Source organism: Pinus tabuliformis, chromosome 7, assembly GCF_031772625.1.
Source record: "Pinus tabuliformis cultivar Carrire ecotype Pingquan chromosome 7, CPIR1, whole genome shotgun sequence".
Lineage (NCBI taxonomy): Eukaryota > Viridiplantae > Streptophyta > Pinopsida > Pinales > Pinaceae > Pinus > Pinus tabuliformis.
Genome location: NC_142293.1, coordinates 1522689933 through 1522710400, shown reverse-complemented (window position 1 = coordinate 1522710400; position 20468 = coordinate 1522689933). Strand labels below are relative to the sequence as shown.

The window sequence follows — 20468 nt, the reverse complement described above, 5'->3', positions numbered from 1 at the left end:
ATAATGGATCAAAGCCTAAGCAGGATGAGACATAGGTCACACACCTAGGAGATAACTCTCAGCAAAACCCATAAACAAATATGAGAAAAGCCCTAAAACCCATAAATCACATGTTCTGACCTATTTTTTGATGAAATCGCACTTTTTGGGCAAGAAGTTTTGTTCTAGAGCCCATATCATACCTTTTGGGCTTAAAACTATGATTTCTTCTCTCAAACTTCCGATCTGCAAATTTCATTAGAAAGTGCCGCCTTTGCCACAGCTGGTTCTTGTGACTTGTAGAAATGACCTAAAAGCTTACAGAAGTCAGAAATTTATCAGATCTAGGGTTAAAAGACTAAGAAGCATTATTATAATTGCAAAAAAAAAAGGAAACCCTAAGCTGCAAACCTAAGGTCACCCAAGTTTCCATATCTAAAGTATCAAACCCAACGGAGTCACCAATTTGTTGTAGTGTTTTCTTCTTAATGATGTAAGAAAAGAACCCACTTAAGATTGTGGATGACAAATAATATCAATAATAGAAATGACTACTAAACGTTGTAGATCTGTAGCTATTGATAGAAACAAAACTTGCCAAAATTCTGATCTCTGCTACGATCACAGTTAAGCAGTGAAGAAAGAGTAATAAACCCAAACATCCAATGGAAACCATATATGCAAATAATAATTTTATAATAACACCTTTGAAGAGAACAGATAAATGTTTCCTGTCCCCCTCTATGGGATGGGTTCTTGGCTATCCTCAAATGTCTTTAGCTTAGGTAGAGTCTCTCTCCTCTATAATGCATAAACCCAACAAAAATATCATGTGCGAGAATGAAAATAATGAGAGTTACAACAATGAGTGCACAATGAAAATAATCAAAAGTGAATAATGAATGGAAAACCCTTCTATTTATAACAAAATATTGAGTTATCCTCAAATAATGAGCAATAATAAAATATTATAGATCCTATTCTTGGAGTAAACACTTGGAATATTTTATTATATTTGTTTAGGAAGGAAAAAGTATTGAAACTTTAATTTAGAAATAATAAATAGATAAATGATTTATTTACGATCTTAAGGAATTATTTAAGGAATAATAAACAAATAAGGATTTATTTAATTATTCCTAAGAGATTTAGTCAAATTTAACAAAGAATAATAATTAATTAGTGATTAATTAATTATTCTTAGATAAAAATAAGATAAATAATTATTCATCTGTTTATTTTTCATGATTGGGTCAAATTTGATAAGGAATAATAATAAAACAATGGTTTAATTAAGTATTCCTAGAAGTAAATCAAATAAGTAGTGAGTTATTTAACTATTCTTCATGGGTTTGACTATAAAATACTTAACAATGGTGGTTTATTAAGTAATTTCTCATAGTGAAAGCAATTTTGCTATGGTAAAATTGGCTTTACATGGTGTACATCGACCCATCTAGTAAGTTAGGCTAGATGATCAATTTTTTGGTGATAATACTCTCGTCAAGAGTACCTCACACTTACGGTGTAGATCAATGAGTAGCACACTATCCTCTCGAACTTGTCATGATGACGATGTTCCTTGATCTGCAGCCCCTGGTGCTATAGCTCATCCTGGATATCCTTTCAATTTTACAGTGCTATGTATGCGTAGCACATATTTTACACTAAGTACCATATACATGTGATAAAAATATGAAATCCACCATAAAAATAGAAACTTAACACTTATTGTCTGGTCCCCATGCTTGCCTGGGTGGAAGTGGTAAGTTAGGATCACCCTGATAGTTCATGCTGCTATAAGGATAATCATCAATGTAAAGGGGAATCTAATCCCAATGTGCCAAAAACTTCATTTAGAACACCTATCTGACTCCCCTTCCTCTTCCTCTCTGCGGTACCTACCCCCTGTGGTGCATCCTGGGCTCTTGTGGGTCCCCATCTCAGATATGTACATGAGGAAGGAGGATGGGTATCTTCTCAAAGAAGAACGCACATAGCACTATATCAAAATCACAATCATGGTTCACCTGCCTCCTGCACAGACTTAACTATCATTTCAGAGATGACAACATTATCTGGGCCCACCCATAGTAGGCCTCAGCCAAAACACTCTCAACCAGCATCATGTACCCACTAGTGATGTCGTGGAATGCCTAGCTGCCCAAGACGCGTAGCACTACTGTGGCAAGAACCTGTGTCTCTAGCCTATCTAGATCACTAATCGGGATGGTCGTGCCCTTCAAACACATATCCTGTGGACAATGGCACTCCATAAACTATGTAATGCTCCTCCCATGAGGCAACACCAGATGTATATCCCCAACCACCCCTAGGGGAGGGATTCTGGTCAAGAAATAAATATCTTGTAATGTGAGCTCAATCTTGTGCCCTTGAAATACAGAGACCTCCTAGTCTAGATCCCAATAGCTCACAATTATCGATAGCAAGGGATCACCTACCCTCATCAATGGGTTGTCTACCAGCTTGAGAACCCTGTAGCGAGCTAGCACCCCTTGAACCCCCCAATCTCTATGAATCTTGGATTGAAGGGTATCCAATTCTTTCTCATGCCAGTTGATATTCAGCTTTGCCATGCCTACAAAACACAACATTTCTTGTCAGTTCAGAGAAGAAAACACTAGCCTACACTGATCAACCTATAACCCCTAGCAAGCCAACAGACCACCCCTCTTTCTAGTCCCAAATCATAGTTTTCTGCCCAGAAAGTGTGAGCTCATAGGTTTTCACCTATTTCATGTGAGCCAAATCACATTTACGAGCCCAAAAAGTGTAATGCGACCATGAAGAGGAGCAGGGGTCTCCCAGAGAGTTGTAGGATGTCAAAAATTAGGAAATAAACCACTAAAATTGAAGAGATGAGTAAGGCCACCTACCTGAAAGTTGCAGATCCTAATTCGACGGTCCGTTTATCCACTACAATATCCACAAGATTTAGGGCCTCTTCGTCCTCTCCAAATTCACCATAGCTCACTTAGCAAATGAATGGAAATTGGAGGGAAAACATCCTTTTATAGAAAAACCCACAATCTTTCTATCGCCCATTGCGACCAAACCATAGCTCAGTTTGATGAACCGTTAGCACCATTAGAAATCTGTCATTGAGTGTTATAGCATGTATTTCTCAGTTTTGGATGATTTGACACTTCACAATGAAGCAATTTTTCCAAGAAGGGTCACTTCGTCACCTCTAAAAATAGAATTTCTTCATATGTGACGCTTGTATTTTGGGGACCACATTCCCTCGATGCTTTCCATCTCACGTGTCAATTTTTTCATTAGTAACTATCATTTACTCATGCTTTCATGGTCCCCACCAGACCTATTTTGTGCAGTAGCGCCATCGAGTCACCCTTATTCAGAGCATTCGCAATGAGTCACATATGCATCCATGGAGTCTGTTTCACGTCCCATTATAGCATGTCACAATATTTCATCCATATTTGCATATTATTCATCCTGTGTTGCCCATTTTGGCCTCTAGTCATAGTGTCCCCCATCCCCTCTGAAGTTGAGTCAGTCGCTGCGAGGTCAACCATGCACTTTATGCTCTAATAAGGGAAGCCATTTGTTTGTCCCTCAATCCCATGATTTTCCATTATCCCTGGTGTCATTCCATCAATCACATTATTATTTTCTCTTGTGCCTTAGTTGAGGACCCTCATTGAATCACCTATTATAGGCCCTATTCTGTCAACATCAGCTCATTTATTCTAGAAGAATGACCTAGAGGGTAGTGTATCTTGGTTCCATCTTCCATTCTTCCTCAGTACATTGGGTCAAGCAGAGGGACTCATTATTTCCCCTTGACTTCGTTGTTTCATGCTTCTAATTCATACACTTGATGGTCCAGGGATGTACCATTGATTCCTGGGTGTGTGTGAGATGTTTCAGACCTAATGAAAACATGACCCTGCAGGTAGCCCCCCACATGCCCAGATGCATTCCTATTATGCTATAGGCTGAGATGCAATTCCATATATTTGATGGGTTCAGTTCCTACCAATCACAGTGTTCATATAATGCATGTCTCCTTCAGATGATCCATTCAGTTTTGTAGAGCCCTTCATTGTTTAGTAGGGATTCTTGTGTTGTTCTACCCTCCCTCCCACCCATTTTTGAGGGAAGGGCCATTATATATCATGTACTTAGATATTAGTGTATTTAGTGTTGGCTCATGTTTTTCTAGGTGCATTATGTATATGGGACACATTGTATTATTTCATGGCTCAGTTATGCCAGCATGTCATGTACCATTCAACATGTACTTCATTGTTGAGTTTTATGTTTCTCGGCGCATCATTATTTTGTACTAACTTATCTCGGGGGGTATAGATATGCCTCCCCCACCTCACTGAGATCTGGTACCACAACATAGAAGGAGACTTGCATTAGTCCCACCCCCTATGTCCATATCCTCTTTCACTTCAGCTCTATTGATCTCTCTCTCTCTCTCTCTCTCTCTCTCTCTCTCTCTCTCTCTCCACTTTGTTGTCGAGTGATTGTGTCTTTACAACATACTTTTGTCATACATTTTTTCTCCTAACACTCGTACGTTGGGGGTTAATCTGTTATCACCAAAAAATTGATCATCTAGCCTAATTTACTAGATGGGTTGAAGCACACCATGTAAGGTCAATTTTACCATAGTAAAACTACTTTCACTGTGAGAAATTACTTAGTGAACCACATTTGTTAGGTAATTTATAATTAAACCCATGAAGAATAATTAAATAAATCACTATTTATTTAATTTCCTTCTAGGAATAATTAATTAAACCATTGACTAGTTAATATTCCTTGTCATATTTGACCCAGTTATGAAAAATAAAAAGATGCATTATTAATTATCTTATTTTTATCTCGGAATAATTAATTAATCACTAATTAATTATTATTCCTTGTCAAGTTTGAGCAAATCCCTCAGGAATAATTAAATAACCATTATTTGTTTATTATTCCTTAACCATACTTTTTGAGATGATAAATAAATCAGTTATTTATTTATTATTTCTAAATAAAAGTTTAAATACTTTTTCCCTCTTAGCCAAATATAATAAAATATTCCAAGTGGTTATTTCTAGAATGGGGTTAATAATATTTTGTTATTGCTCGTTATTCGAGTATAACTCAATATTTTGTTATAAATAGAAGGGTTTTCCATTCATTATTCACTTTCGATTATTTTCATTGTCGCACTCGCTACTGTAACTTTGATTATTATCACTGTTGCATACCATTTTTCTTTTCCATTTGAGTTCCCATTGAGCTCAAACATTTTATTTGTTAGATTTATGCATTATAGAGGAGAGAGACTCTACCAAAAGGATGAATACGGTTGAGGATAACCAAGAACCCACCCCTTAGAGGGGGATTGGTAACATTTATTTGTTCCCTTCACAAGTGTTATTTAATAAAATCTATTCTTTGTATATGTGGTTTCCATTGGATTATTGGAGTTATGCGCATTTATTACTATTCCATTTTTCTTCCTAACTATGATTGTGGCATAGATCCAGACTTTGCAGGTTTTGTTTCTATCATTTGCTATAGATCTACAATGCTTAACAACCATTTATATTGTTGAGTGTTTTTCATCCACAGTATTAAGTGATTTCTTTCCATACACCTTTGAGAAGAAAACACTATAACATGTTCAACCATGGAGATGTTCGCATTTAGTGGAATATGGTTAGTCATATTGTTGTGACCTGTCCTCATGTAGTTGTTGTGACCATGTCTACTTCAGAGAGATGCTGCTTCTAGATAGACATTTCTAGTGAGGTTTCTATTGTTGGAGCATACATTATGGAGAGGATTTATTTGCTATTGTTGGTACAGAGTACATGGATATATGTTGTTGTTTCTATTGACTTGATTAGAGTTGTTGCTTCTAGTTGGTCACTATATTTTGTTGCTACTATGTGTTTGTGATTTGATCTACTACTACTATTATGTCATGGATTATGTTGTTGTTGTCTCATGGAGAAAGCATGTGTTTCAGTTTTTGTTGTTGTTGATTGAGAGAGTTTATTTTTTCTCCTAATAGAGATGTATATATTTCACTAGTGTGTTGTTGTTTTGACATAGATTATGTCTAGGGGATTTTACTGTACCTATTTTTCAGTTATGAGGGGAAGTGTTATTGTATTTCAATCTTGTTCTCCATTGTTAAACACCTGCATATGATTTTGAATGGAGTTTATGTTTTTGTTGATCGAGCCCCTTGCATGTACGGGAGTATATACCATTCATCCTTAACATGTTTAGCCCTTTGCCATTGTTTTTAAATGGGGATAATGTGAGGATGTTTGATCAGATGATTGATTCAGCAGGGGTTGACATCAAATCCAAAGGGGGAGATTGTTTACATTGATGTGTGTTACATTTTTTCAGATGTGTTAATTGGTTGGAATTCATGTCAACCTAGTTTCTTAGGTTGCAAGTGTGTTTGATATGCATGTGTATAGGTGGCTGCAGGTGGCTTGTGTATAATTAAGGTGTAGATGATCCTTGACATGTATGCTAGCCTAGACTAGCTTGGAGATGTGATGGATGGTCCTTGGCATGTATACCAAATTAGAATAACTTGGTGATGATGATAATCTCCTTGATCATATTGCTGCATATAATTATTAGTGGTTTCTATAAGAGTTAGAAATGAGGAGCCTTTTTTATTAGGTCTCCTATGGTTGATGATGTTATACCTTAGGATTGGAGAGGATCTACATGTGTCTCTGGATGCTTGATATGGTTGTGTAGGTGTTGAAAGATATCTGACGAGTTTTGGAGATGTAGGTTGATTGCAGATATTTTTTAGAGATGTTTTATGGCTTAGAAGTTTAGTATGGTTATTGATTGGCATCCTAATCAACCTAGTTTGACTTGTGATGATAACAGTGACGTGGCAGTGATTTGGTGAATTGTTACAAAGGTTCCTAGAGACCTTGAGAGGTCCTATAGAGGATTACCAAGCTCTGGAACAATTTGATAAGTTTATGAGCATAGTTGGCTTCTCTTTGACCATTGTGAGCCCCAATCACATGCATGTTAAGTCATGGGAGCAACTAAAAATCTCAAGTCACATGTAGCCAAGAATATGTGAGTGAATGACAGTCACATGGAGGTTGTGTTATGTGAGCAACTGAGTTTTTCTCTGCATTCCTCACACTGCTCAACTAATTTTTGTGTTGTGGAAATGCTATTGATAAAAAAATTTCTACATATGATCGAAAATGTTCGTGGGCCCTCTAGTAGCTGATCAAGGTTGAAGTTATCAAAGTGATAGTGGAGCTATTGGTTGATTTGGTCAAGAAGTCTATCTCAACCAAATTTGAAGCATGTGAAAATGATTGTTGAGTGTTCCATAACCTCTAGCATTTACTAAATGACTCAACATAGGAAAATGAAAAATAGAGGAAGCCATTAAGTCTATTTTGTTGGTTTCTTAGAGAGTGAGTGAGTATGCCATTGTGAGAGTATTATGAGTGAGTAGAGTATGCAACAATTGGTCACATAGTTTATATAGAGATATATCAAAAAATTGGGTGAAGAAATCAAAGATAGAGTTGAGAAGAAGATTCAAAATTTGTGTGTAGTTTGTGGCAGAAAATTGGTAGCTTGAGGTGTGTTTGGGAGTAGTGTTTTGGTGTGTAAATAAGTGAAGAATTCCCCCCCTCTAAGTCAGATTTATGATTCATATTTTATGTGAAAAATGCGAGAGTTGTTGGGTTGCTCATGTTGAGTGAATTGATAACCTAGTCTGAAATATTGTGAAACGTGGTTCACTTGGAGGAACTGAATGTGTGTAGGCTTCAGTACAAAAAATGATTTGTCGAATTAAATAGATGATCTAGGTGGATCCAGAAATGGAAGTGACCTAGAAAATAAAGGAAAATGAAGAAAATAGAGGCCTCGTTAAGAAAAAGGCTTCTGAGGATCAATTCACATACTTTTGTCAATTCAGTTTTGGAGCTCTCTCTCTATTTTGTCAATATCATACTCTTGGACACTTAGAGTTTTCTTGGAGAACTCTTGGAGAGTGTGCCATAGTTGGAGTTTTGGAGCAAGAAAACAAAGGGAGAGCAAGAAAGCACAAGAGGACATCAGGATTAGCAACTACAACACGTTTTATTGTAGGTACCAAGTTGCATGTATGTCTTCCTCAATAGTTTTGGCATGCATGGCATATCCATGTGGTTTATTGGTCACGAGTTGTCATTGGCGTAGATGATTTCCTAGATTGACAGTGGATTTTCCTATCCTTAGCATTTATTGGATAGCCATGGTGTTGTAGATTCATTTATTTGTTTTTTCTGGTTGTTCTCATGTTTCATTTAGCTTGGGTTGAGTTACTAGTTCCTGGAAGCCCTGGTTGGACAAACACTCTGGAAACCTTGTAACAACTTGGGTTGAGTTACTGGTACTGGAAGCCTTGATTGGAAAAATTCTCTGGAATCCCTTGGTGGGTTGAGTTACTAGTCCTAAAAGCCCTCACTGGATAAAAACACTCTCAAAGCCTGGAGAAAGCTTTGGGTTGAGCTACTAGTCTCGGAGCCTCGATTAGAACAAACGCTCTAGAGCCCTGGAAGGCTTGGGTAGAGACCAATATGGTGATGGTTTATGATGTCAAACCATGAGGTGGAATCATTGTTTGATGGGTTGAGGTGGTTTGGCATCTAGAAGCCTTGGATGGTTTTGATTGATGTGTTTTATGAGATCCCACATTCATGCTTGGAATATGGCATGGGGGTGACTAGATGAAGAGATATTTAGCTATACCATGTCTACGATTGGGTAGTTCATGGAAGTAATGAACCTAGTTGTCCTTTTAATAATTAATATGAGTTTATTTATCCTTGTTATTTCATGATTATTTTACTATTTTATAGGTGCATTATATGGATCTTGTTTCCTTGGTATTTTTGTGGTTATGATGTTGGTTATGAACATTTATTATGGCAATGGATATATGGCTCTCATCATGTTTCAACTTGTAAACCAATGAAGAATGTGTCTATGGCCAAATAGATGAAATTGCAACTAATAGTTGAGGCATCAATGCTTCTTAGTGATTCTCAAATAAGTATGAGACCCATATGCTCAGTTCTGCTATTAAGACCTATAACTTTCATATCTATGACATGTTTGACAAAATGCTCGTCATGTCTAGTAGGGGTCTAGTCTATTCTTTGTCATGTTTTTGTACACATATCATTGTTCCATTGTGATAATTCATTTATGAACCTTTCATTATGTTCTGGACAGTGACCTTGACTCTGGGCTTGAAAAGGTGGCACAAATCCATGACTCAGCATATGGAGCCTCCTAGACGCACGGTTCTCCATATCCAGGGAGCATTCATGGGTTTAATGGTCTAAAAGATCAACAGGACGTAAGGGTTGGTTACCAAAGTGGTTGGGATGGCTCCAGGGAGTTTTGTTGCTAATGTGGAAGGTTTGTATGGTGTATTTCCATTGATCCCACTTTCTTAACTAACACATAGGGAGTTAAATAAGATAATAGTAAATTATCGTCACATATTTACCCTATTTGGTTGATTACTTGGGTAGTTGTGGGAGGATGGTGTTACATTCTTCTTATACCCAAATAGACAAATCATGTTCAATGAGGGGTTGAGTAGGTGGATATAATGGAAGCATTTTTATAGATTTCCCATTAGTGATAGTCATATTTCCATCCCTACAACTAATTTAAACATCAACAGTGGCTAACCAAGGTCTTCCTAAGATAAGAGGGCATCCCTTAAACTTGGTCTTGGGCTGAAGGAAAAACGTATCTATGGGATACTCCTAAGAATGAATGAAGATGATATCATCTTCAAGGATGCCTTCAGGTGCTACTATAGATCTATCAACAAGTTCTAGCACTGTGATGTTATTCCCTAGGGATCCCTAGAGGTTAAGTTTGAGCATAGCATCCTTAATCATGACATTTATTGCAGCTCCCAAGTTAATGACTATGTTGGGAACTAGAATATCATTGATGCGAACATCTACTATTGCACTTCCAGGATCTAAGTACTTTGGGATGATGAATCTCTGAGGCATAAGATTGAAATTAATAGTAGGGACATCTCTTTTCTCATTCCTGACCTTCTAAGACATTCCTCTTTGATGAAATTATTATAGATAGTAACATCCTTGATGTCTTGAAAGAGAGAGACCTTGACACATTGAAATTTCAATTCTCCTAGAAGTTCAACTTCTTTTGAGGTGTGTTCTTTTTGAGGGGTCAAGGTTTCAAGATATGGAGGCTTAGTTTGGGTGACTTGAGGTGTGGGATCATCCTTCTCTTCTTCTAGATTCTATTGGAGAATGTGAGTGACCATATATAAGGACCTTCCTAAACCTAAGATTGATCTCTTGAATCTCTAAAACATAAGCTGGATAGGTTGTTTTTCCACTGTAGGCTAGCTGAGATTGATTATTATTGGGCTTTGAGTTTAGTTGGGTAGGAATTTGATGTTTTTCTAGAGGATTATTTTAGAGTTCTCGTGGTTGAGGAGGATATGTCTAGGTAGGTGGTTGGGCTACATGAGGTCTTCATACCAAATATGAATTAACCCATTGAGGAGGTTGGTGTGGATATGGATGAAAAGGAGGAATAACCTTTTGGGGAGGATAAGGCCATGGATTAGGCATAGACTAGGGTGAAATGTTAGGACACCAAATTGAAAATGTGCATTTTAATTTGTATTGAATGGATAGGGATAGTTCATAGCTTGTTGAAATTTCTTGGGGGCTTATGGACTCTTTTGATTAAAAAATCAAAGCTACTCCATACTCCCTTCTGCTCCTTGGTATACAATTTACAATCCTGAAAAAGATGGACATCTGTCAGTAGAGTGACTTTTTTCACACACTAAACATATTTCTATGACATCTAAAGGACACTCATTCCTAGGATGTCTTTTAGTGCATTTAGGGAAATCTATAGCTAATGCCCTTCTTGCTTCTTCTTATTTCCTCTCGATCTGTAGTATATCCATCTACATAGAAAAGGTACGTAAGATCTTGGTGTTTAGGTCCTATAACATACATCTTATCTCATTCTTGGTAATTGTGGAGGAGGAAGAGGGACTTACAAAGCCTTTCTTTGCTCAACCTCTTTTTCTATCAGTTCTAGAATGACTTTTTATTACCGCTTTGATATCATCATAACGGAGTTGATATATGTCTCCATTGGATAGAAGGTTCAGTGTTTCCATAATTTCTTCTCCGACTCCTCATAGTAGAACTAAATTCAAGAAATATGGATCTAGATTGAAATTGTGTGCTCTTTTGTAACTCAACTGAAACCTTTCCTCGACATCATCAAGAGACTCATCTACTCCTTCAGTCATTTCGAATATCTCGTCTCTATTGTCTCCTCCTCTGCAATAATCTCAGTACTTAGTGTTGAAATCTTATTACATCTGCTCTCATGAACTGATGTAATCCCATTCTATGCTCATTAAAAAATAAATGGACGCATTCTTAATAGTGGAAAGGAACAATTTGAGCTTCTTCTCATCAATTATGTAGTCATAAGTTCTTCAAACTATAACAAAATCAAGCATAAAGTGTTAGGATATTTAGTAGTCAACCCATGGAAGTGTGTAAGGTTAGATGGGTTGATGGTTTTCATCTTGGCTTCTCCAACCATTTCTCTAATAGGAAATATGAATGCTTCAGGTTGCTTATTTTCATCCATGATGTTAGTGGGTTGTGAAGGTTTTTCTCCTTCGTCGAGCTCCTCAAAGACCCTCACATTCTCACTTAAAAAAGCCTTAATATCCCTTGTGGATAGGGTAGGAGGCCCTCAGTAAAAAAAAGAGATTGACTGCTTATGGAAGTGGGGGTTTTTGATAATAAATCTCTTGATTTATTCCTAACTCTTTGAGGCATTAAAAAAAAAATGTCTTTAAGATTTTTTTTTTCAGTGAAAATGCAATGCAATTTTTCTATGTATGAAAATTAAGAATTCCTAATGAAAATTGTGTTGTTTTTGCATCAAGTGAAATGAAAGAAAGAGTACATCAACTAGAGAATAAGATAATACCTAATTTGACACCTCCACGATAACAATGCCAAAAGGTGACGACCCCTAATATTACAGTGATAAGGCTACAACCCCCAAGGGTCTTAACTTTAATTGTCAACTCGAGGTTCATACAAACTTAAGAGGGGCCACCACTATGTGTTCATATGTACTAACCCTTTTATTTTTTTGACTTTGGTATGGGTGAAAACAATGAGACGATAACTCATTACTTAGAGACCATACTAAACTACTTTATGCTACATAAAAAGATGAGAATTGTATGAAATGGAAGGCAATAATCAAAGTTATGCTAATTGAAAGAAAAGGAGGAAAACCATATTAACTATGATAATAAAATCATGCATATTCTACTTTGCAATGAAAGTGAACTCACAATTGAAATAAAGCACGTAAACAACAAACCCTAATTCTACAGGAAAAAAATTTCTTTAGAAAACTAGGTCAAGGAAATCTACTTGGTATCTTTGCCTTTAAATTCCATCTCCAAGGTTCTTAGGGACTTTTTAACATATTAAGTAAGGTGAAACAAGAGTTGGATGCAATTTGGGATGAGTTTCACAAGAAAAATGCAAACTGCTACAACAATCCTTATTTTGCTACACGAGAGAGTTTAGTGAGTAGTGAAATGTGCTAAGGTAGTGGTTTGAAAGAAAAATGTTGATGATGAAGGCTACAGAATTATAAATTATTCATATTCGTGTCATCATCTTAATGGTAGAAGGATTTATTCAGAAAATGGATGGCTGTAGAGCCTCCTCTAGCTCCTCAAAAACAAGGGATTGTATAGTCGCATCAAGCAATAATGATAGACAAAAAATACATATCAACAACTAAAGTGACTTAAAATGCATGAAAGGAGATGTTAACTAAACAAGATAATCACTAATAAAGCTACCATATAGTGCTCAAAGTGATATGCAAGAAGAAATTGTAAGGAAGCTAACTAACCTTACTTAAAAACAATACTTCAGAACTAATTTGTAGAAATGGACAAGTGCATAAAACATAATAATATAGAAGGGGTATTGGGCACCTAAGATGGGCCCTAACCCAAGGAAGCTTAGATCCCTGAAGGAAAACATTCTAAGAACTAAAGATGTCTTTCATTAACTTAAAAATTGCTCATATATAAAAAATTGCAAAAATGAAACTCCTAAAGATTTCTAGTGTTAATGCTTCCATTAACTTCAATTATTTTCTAGTTGCCTAATGGGCTACTCGAGCCCTCTATTTATACAATATTAGTGAGGGACATCCACATCCTTCTTGAAAGGAAGACTTCTTTCCCTCCAAAACTCCTAAAAAACAAGATCATCTTCACTCAGTGGCCTCGCAGCTACAAGGGGGAGTATTTATTATTCCAAGCAAGCCAAGTTTGATCTTCTTGTAGCAATGGATAGGTCCCATATTTTTTTATTATTAGATATCCTCTTGATGTATGCCAGATCCTCTCAATATCTTGCATCATAAAGAAATTGGGTACAGAAAGCATGACAAATCTCTTTAAACTTCCTTAAAAACGTATTTAAGCTAAGAAAACGTTATAAAGTGAGGAAGAGAAAGTCTAATACAACTTTTATGTGCCCAAAAAAGGTTATATTGGCGTTATGTTTTACCTAATTCGGAAGCCCATCACCTTCCTTGCACTCTATGGCCACTAACAAACTATAGAGAAAAAAGAAAAATGCTAAAACCAAGAACTAGAAACAAAGGGAATTTACCCTCCAATTATTGCTTTTCTTCGCAATTGGAAGAAATGACTGTCCCCTTACCCATGAAACCTGATAGGGAATTGACTCGAACGACCATGATAATGGAACCAAAGTACTAGAATCATGCAGAGGCCAAAGTGATGGGGTGAGAAGTGGCATTGCCTTGTAGGCCTCCTCCAAGCTTCTGTATGCTCACTCTGACCACTAGTAGGGGGAGGTAGGTTTCACCATAACTTTCCTACTTCGTGCAACCTTACCAAGAACATTGCCACATTCCCTTGCTAGAAATTTATCATACCGACAACCATTATTTCCCCTCTTGCCATTGCACAAGTGCACCGAAGGTCTTCTCCTTATCCTTCTTGCCATTGATATCGTGCCATGTCCTGCAACATATTTTCCAAATGAGACATGCCAAATGGAGCAGTGGTGTTGGCCTTCCCCTAATTGGTTTACTTATTAATTTTTTTTTGGTAGGTAAGCACCCACTCGGGATTTGAAGAGTAACCTATAGTAAGGAGTGCCTTAACAATGCACCCATTCACCCTCAATCCAAAGCCCTGTGGACACTTATTAAAATTAAAATTAAATATAAATCCATATTATGCGAAAATATCCTTTTGAATTTTTATTAATATTAATATCTATTATTTTTATTAATTTATACTAAAATATATTAGCATATAAAATTAGATTTTCATTTATTAAATTATTTGGTACATTTTCCTTAAATCATTTGAATTTGTTTGTCGTGCAAACATGTGTTATGTGGAATCGTTCTCATATAAGATTATGCAAGGATCATCTGCATGTACGATATGAATGTCACTAATTAAAATTCATATTTTTGATATGAATATTTTAAATTAATGAAATTATAAAAAATAAATAAACTTTTTTTATCAAAATTTATAAAGATAAAATGAAAGCATCATTCAGATCTATACTAGCATATACTCTCCGCGAGCTCAGAAACAGTCTAACCATTGGAATATATATAATCGGTGCTTGTTACTAGTCAAATATTTTAAAATGTATGACGTTTATTTGTTGTCAAACAGTCTTACATTAAAGACATGTTCAGATTATTACAACGAATATTTTGGATATGATTCTCAGATTCTCTATTTTAATCACTATGTCAAAAATTGCATGATCCTCAAATTGTCTGAGATTTATGGCGCTTATTTCTTAAACAGTCTTATATTTTGGGTATGTTCCTCAAATTCACTATTTTATTGCCTTTGTCAAATATGGTGTGATCCTCAATTTCTCTATTTTAATGCCTTTATCAAATATTGCATGATCCTCAAATTTCTTATTATAATGTTTTCCTCGAATTTTTTATTTTAATCTTTTAACTTTCTATTTGCATTACGTATATGATATCGCATGCACTTTACGTCCAGCGCTTATCCTCAAGTTCCATATTTTTAGTAGATGGTAAAATATTCTTCGTTCGTTGGTTATCAAATTATTATTTTTTAAAATTGGAAACAACGTAATAAGTTGTTTTAGGTTTACAGTTAGATAGTGTTTATAGTTAGATAGTGAGAGGGTTTTGTTGAAGTATTTTTTTTGGCAATATTATAATTACAACGATATTAAGTAATATTTACCAGATAATTTTGACGGCTTAAATAACCCTGAATTTAAACTATTAAGCCTACAGATTATCGTAACAATCATATAACCAACCAAACATCAAAATTTAAATGATTTTAAATCAAATATAAATTATAATTTTCTAATTATAAATGTGCACTAAGCCGGTCAAAATGAAAACGAAAGTATAATTTTTCGATCTATCAATCTACACCAAAGTGGTTAGAAATGAAAATAATATTATATCTCTGCCAGGGTCTCTTTCAAGGTCCGAAGATTATACGAAAGTCAAGAGAAGGGAAGAAGATAATTATAAATTAACATGTAAGATTTAATATCAGAGTATACCGACTTTATGATTTTATAAATAGAATGTATAACAACGAGAGATTTCTGTGATTGAAGAAGGGGCCTTCACCTGTACATAATTTCTGAAGTGTTGCATATTTAAATCAGTTTGTTTGTAGAAGGATTTGAAATCAATGGCGGTTTCTCATTTTGTTGCTGTGTTTTCCACAGTCCCAATGTCAGTTGGCCTCTTAAGCTGTGAACGACAAAATTCTTTTTCTGTGGCCCTGAGAAAACCCATGTTCAGAAAACAATCAATACCAGCAGTATCTCCTGGCCACAGAATCGTGTGCGTACAGACTGTCGAAGAGCTTCCACCGAAGCTCCAGAATATTGTAAAACTGTTCCAGGAAGAACCCGAAACTCGTTCAAAGTTTAGGCAAGTCTTGCAGTATGGGAAAAATATGAAGGCCCTGGTTAATGAATTTAAAATCAAGGAGAACAAAGTTGAAGGATGTGCGTCCCGGGTGTGGGTAAGGGCATTCATGGATGACAAGAAGGTGTATTATGAAGCAGATTCTGATTCTGGTCTGGCCAGAGGCGTGGCTGCTCTTTTGGTTGAAGGGCTCTCAGGGTGCTCACCTGCTCAAATAATGGGTGTCACACCGGATTTTATTCAGATGTTGGGATGTACGCAGAGGTCAACACCTTCGAGGAATAATGGGTTTGTCAACACGCTTAAACTGATGCAGAGGAAGGCACTTCAACTTTACATGGAGGCTGAGAGTGCAGCGGATTCAAGTCAAGTCCAGTATGCAGAGCAGATCCGATAAAAGGAAGAATGTTGATATTGATGGCAGAGAACAATGTCTCCGTTATGGTCGTAGTATTGAGATTTGTTGTTCAATGATGGGAGATATAGCGTGTCAGAGTAGGTATTTTACACTAGTGCTTCTATGTTCTCATGGTTCATTAATTGACAAGCTAGTTGATATAGGATATATATGGTGTATTTTTTTAAATAGGTTTTAAATATATTTTTTTAAAGTTTGGTGAGATTATATCTTTATCATCATGTCTAATATATTATTCTTTTTGGAATTGGGAATTGAATCAGTGATTTTATATCAATCAAAGAGCGTCTTAACAAATCAACCCATCACTATCTACAAATCAACTGATCACTATCTACAAATCAACCCATCGTCTACAAATCACCATCAGATTAAAATACATCTTAATTTTAATTTTAACATATCACCTGAATCAAAAGGGCAATTGAGCCAATAAATATAGATTTATTTTAATTGTATATTTATTAATTATTGAGAAAGATAAATGTTTAAAGATATAAGCTATTTTACAAAATTTATATTAAAAGATAAGTTTGCTTATAATATTTAAAAAAAAATTTCCATTTAAAAATAACACGAATCTATATTTATATAGTAAAATAAATTTTAATTACATTTATATATATTTCTCATTTTTACATATAAAAATATTCTTATTTCTAATTATATATAAATAAATTTAATTTAATAATAAAAATATGAAATAATATAATTATTAATATAAATCATCATAAGACATATATATAAAATAAAATTACAATATAATAAATTAAATTGAAACAAATTATATATATATATATATATATATATATATATATTACTTATATCACTATAACCCGTTACACATATTGGACTGAAAAACACTTCTTGACACAATTATGAGTATAGTGAATAACTCTTAAATTTACAGTGGGAAAAACATCAAAACATACATTAAAAAGATTTGATTTCTTTGAATATATACATGTAAAATCATTTTAAGGAAAAATTGAATTCTTTGAAAGCATGCAAAATTTATAGGGCAATTGTTTAGAAAATTAAAACTGATAATCACTTATTGCACCAGCCATAAATAAAATATTGAAATATTTATATAAAGCAACATAATTTTATAAGAAATAAATAAATTAAAATAAAAATAAAATTTTAATATTTTTTTATTTTCTATTTTAAAAAATATATTTTGACATAAAAATTAAATAAATTATTTAATATTAATAATTTATATAAATATCAAAATAATAATTCCATAAAAAAATTTAAATAAATTATTTTATATGAATGAGAATTAATTTATATTAATAGTATTATTAATATATATATGAATGATCATAATAAAATATTTAATAATATTATTATAATTATATTTATAATTATATATAATATATGTATCATAATAAATTTAAAATAAAGAATAAATAATTGAAATTAAAAAAATTTAATTACTACATAATAAGAATAATAAAATTAATAAAATAGATGAATGAATAATTTGATTTCTTTTAATACATGCAAAATTTATAGTACAATTGTTAAAAGTTCAATTATTTCATGATTTTGGTTTCTTTGAATACATGTAAAATTGAGAGTATGATTGTAATACCTTAGCCACGTGAGGGGCCTCATGTACAAATGATGAACATAATTGTTTTGTTTAATTTTCATTAATAAATATTTTATATAGCTAATCATGGAAATTACAATGGAAAGTAATGTTGAAAGAGAGTTTCACATTCCAAATACTCACAAGATAGTTATGGGTACATGTGGTTCTCTACCCAAATTCCTCTCTTTAGAGGCAACTTTGTTATCTTGGAGCTCCTCTCTTTAGAGGCAACTTTGTTATCTTGAAAGATTTAAGTTGGTTAGGGAATTCTTGAGCTAGTTGGCCAATGGAATTCCAAACTAAAACATGTGTGCTCAATTAAAACTCTAGACTAGACCTCTTCGGGTTAGAGTTTGTTTAGGATTGGACCTCCTATGGTCATGTCATGAAAACTTTCTTAAATGTGGTTAGAGTTTGTTCATGATTGGACCTCGTATGGTCATGTCATGAAAGCTTTCAATAAAGAATGCTCATTCTCATTGGTTAGGTAGAACATTCTTTCCCATGTGATTTATTAGTTGTTAGAAACAAATAAGTGAAATGTGTTATTGGAATACTTTTACTCAGTACATTCATTTATGAATTAGTCCTATATTATTGAATCAAGTTAGCTTCAAACCATAATAAAGAATTGTCCATGAAAAGGAACATTCACTAATTCTTATTTATCTAATTTGATAGATGAATGTCAGATCCCATAAATAGATTCGACTGGTTTACCAAGTTATTAATCATAGCGATACTATTCATGTAAAGCGTGGTAGAGGTCATGCATTACATCTAAGTGGTCTGAACAATAAGAGAATTTAACTCATACTATAGAACAAGAGTACAAATTTAAAACCATCCGAGAACTGATACTTCACAGTCGAAGAAACTATAAACCCTAAGCTCTTAGGGTGAGCCAAAACAAACAAGACAAACAATGCAACTGTACACGGAGGCAATGAACAAATCCATGGTATTTATGACTGTAACTAAGGTAAGCCATAGTAGATAAATCTAGCAATTATACAAACACATGAGATTGTTAATAAAAATTATAGAAACACAGGAGGTTGTTAATAAAAATTATACAATCACATGAGATTGTAAATAAAAAATTGACAGAAAATCCATTTAGTGGAAATTAACGAAAGGACGAAGACTGGGGCTGTAAGTATCCTGTTCAACGAAGGGGGAAATTGGTGGAAAGGAAATTATTATTTTGAAAAATGAAAATAATATAAGTTGCTTTTAGGTTTTAGAGTTAGATAGTGTTTATAGTTACATAGTGATAAATTTTGTTAAGATATTTTAATTGAAAATAATATAAGTGGTTTTTAGGTTTACTGTTAGATAGTGTCTATAATTAGATAGCTACAAGGTGTTTTGTTAAGGTAAGTTTCGATAATAAAAAAGTTACTGTTTCACAACACTAATTAAAAATCCAATCTAGTTATGATAAAGGCTATACCAGTTGATTTTCACCTTGACTGATTTTAACTACTTAAATGAAGCTAAATCTGAACTACTCAAATTAAACTTGCCAATCTCAACGCTCATGTTACCTACGAAACATCAAAATTTACATGATTTTAAATAAAATATAAATTATAATTTTCCAATTATAAATGTGCACTAAGCCGGTCAAAATGAAAACGATAGTATAATTTTGCGATCTATCAATCTACGCCAAAGTGGATAGAAATGAAAATAATATTATTGCTTTGCCAGGGTCTCTTTCAAAGTCGGGAGATTATACGAAAGTCAAGAGAAGGAAAGAAGTTAATTATAAATTATAAATTAAGTAACATGTAAGGGACTTAATATCAGAGTATACCGACTTTATTATTTTATAAATAGAATGTATTACAACGAGAGATTTCTGTGATTGAAGAAGGGTCCTTCACCTGTACATAATTTCTGAAATGTTCCATATTCATGTCCATCTGTTTGTAGAACAATTTGAAATCGATGGCGGTTTATCATTTCGTTGCTGTGTTGCCCACAGTCCCAATGTCAGTTAGACCTGTGAACGACCCAATTCTTTTTCTGTGGCGCTGAGAAAACAAATGTTCAGAAAACAATCAACACCAGCAGTATCTCCTGGCCACAGAATCATGTGCGTACAAGCTTTTGAAGAGCTTCCACAGAACCTCCAGAATATTGTAAAACTGTTCCAGGAAATACCTGAAACTCGTTCAAAATTTAGGCAAGTCTTGTAGTATGGGAAAAAATGAAGGCCTTGGTTAATGAATTTAAAATCAAGGAGAACAAGGTTGAAGGGTCTGCGTCCCGGGTGTGGGTGAGGGCCTTCATGGATGACAAGAAGGTGTACTACGAAGCAGATTCTGA

The 20468-nt window shown here is 34.4% G+C and overlaps 1 pseudogene; it reads left to right on the top strand.

Moving 5' to 3' along the window:
- Positions 1–16504, top strand: part of LOC149253632 (sufE-like protein 1, chloroplastic/mitochondrial pseudogene) — a 168985-nt pseudogene extending 152481 nt beyond the window's left edge.
- The last annotated feature ends 3964 nt before the right edge of the window (positions 16505–20468 follow it).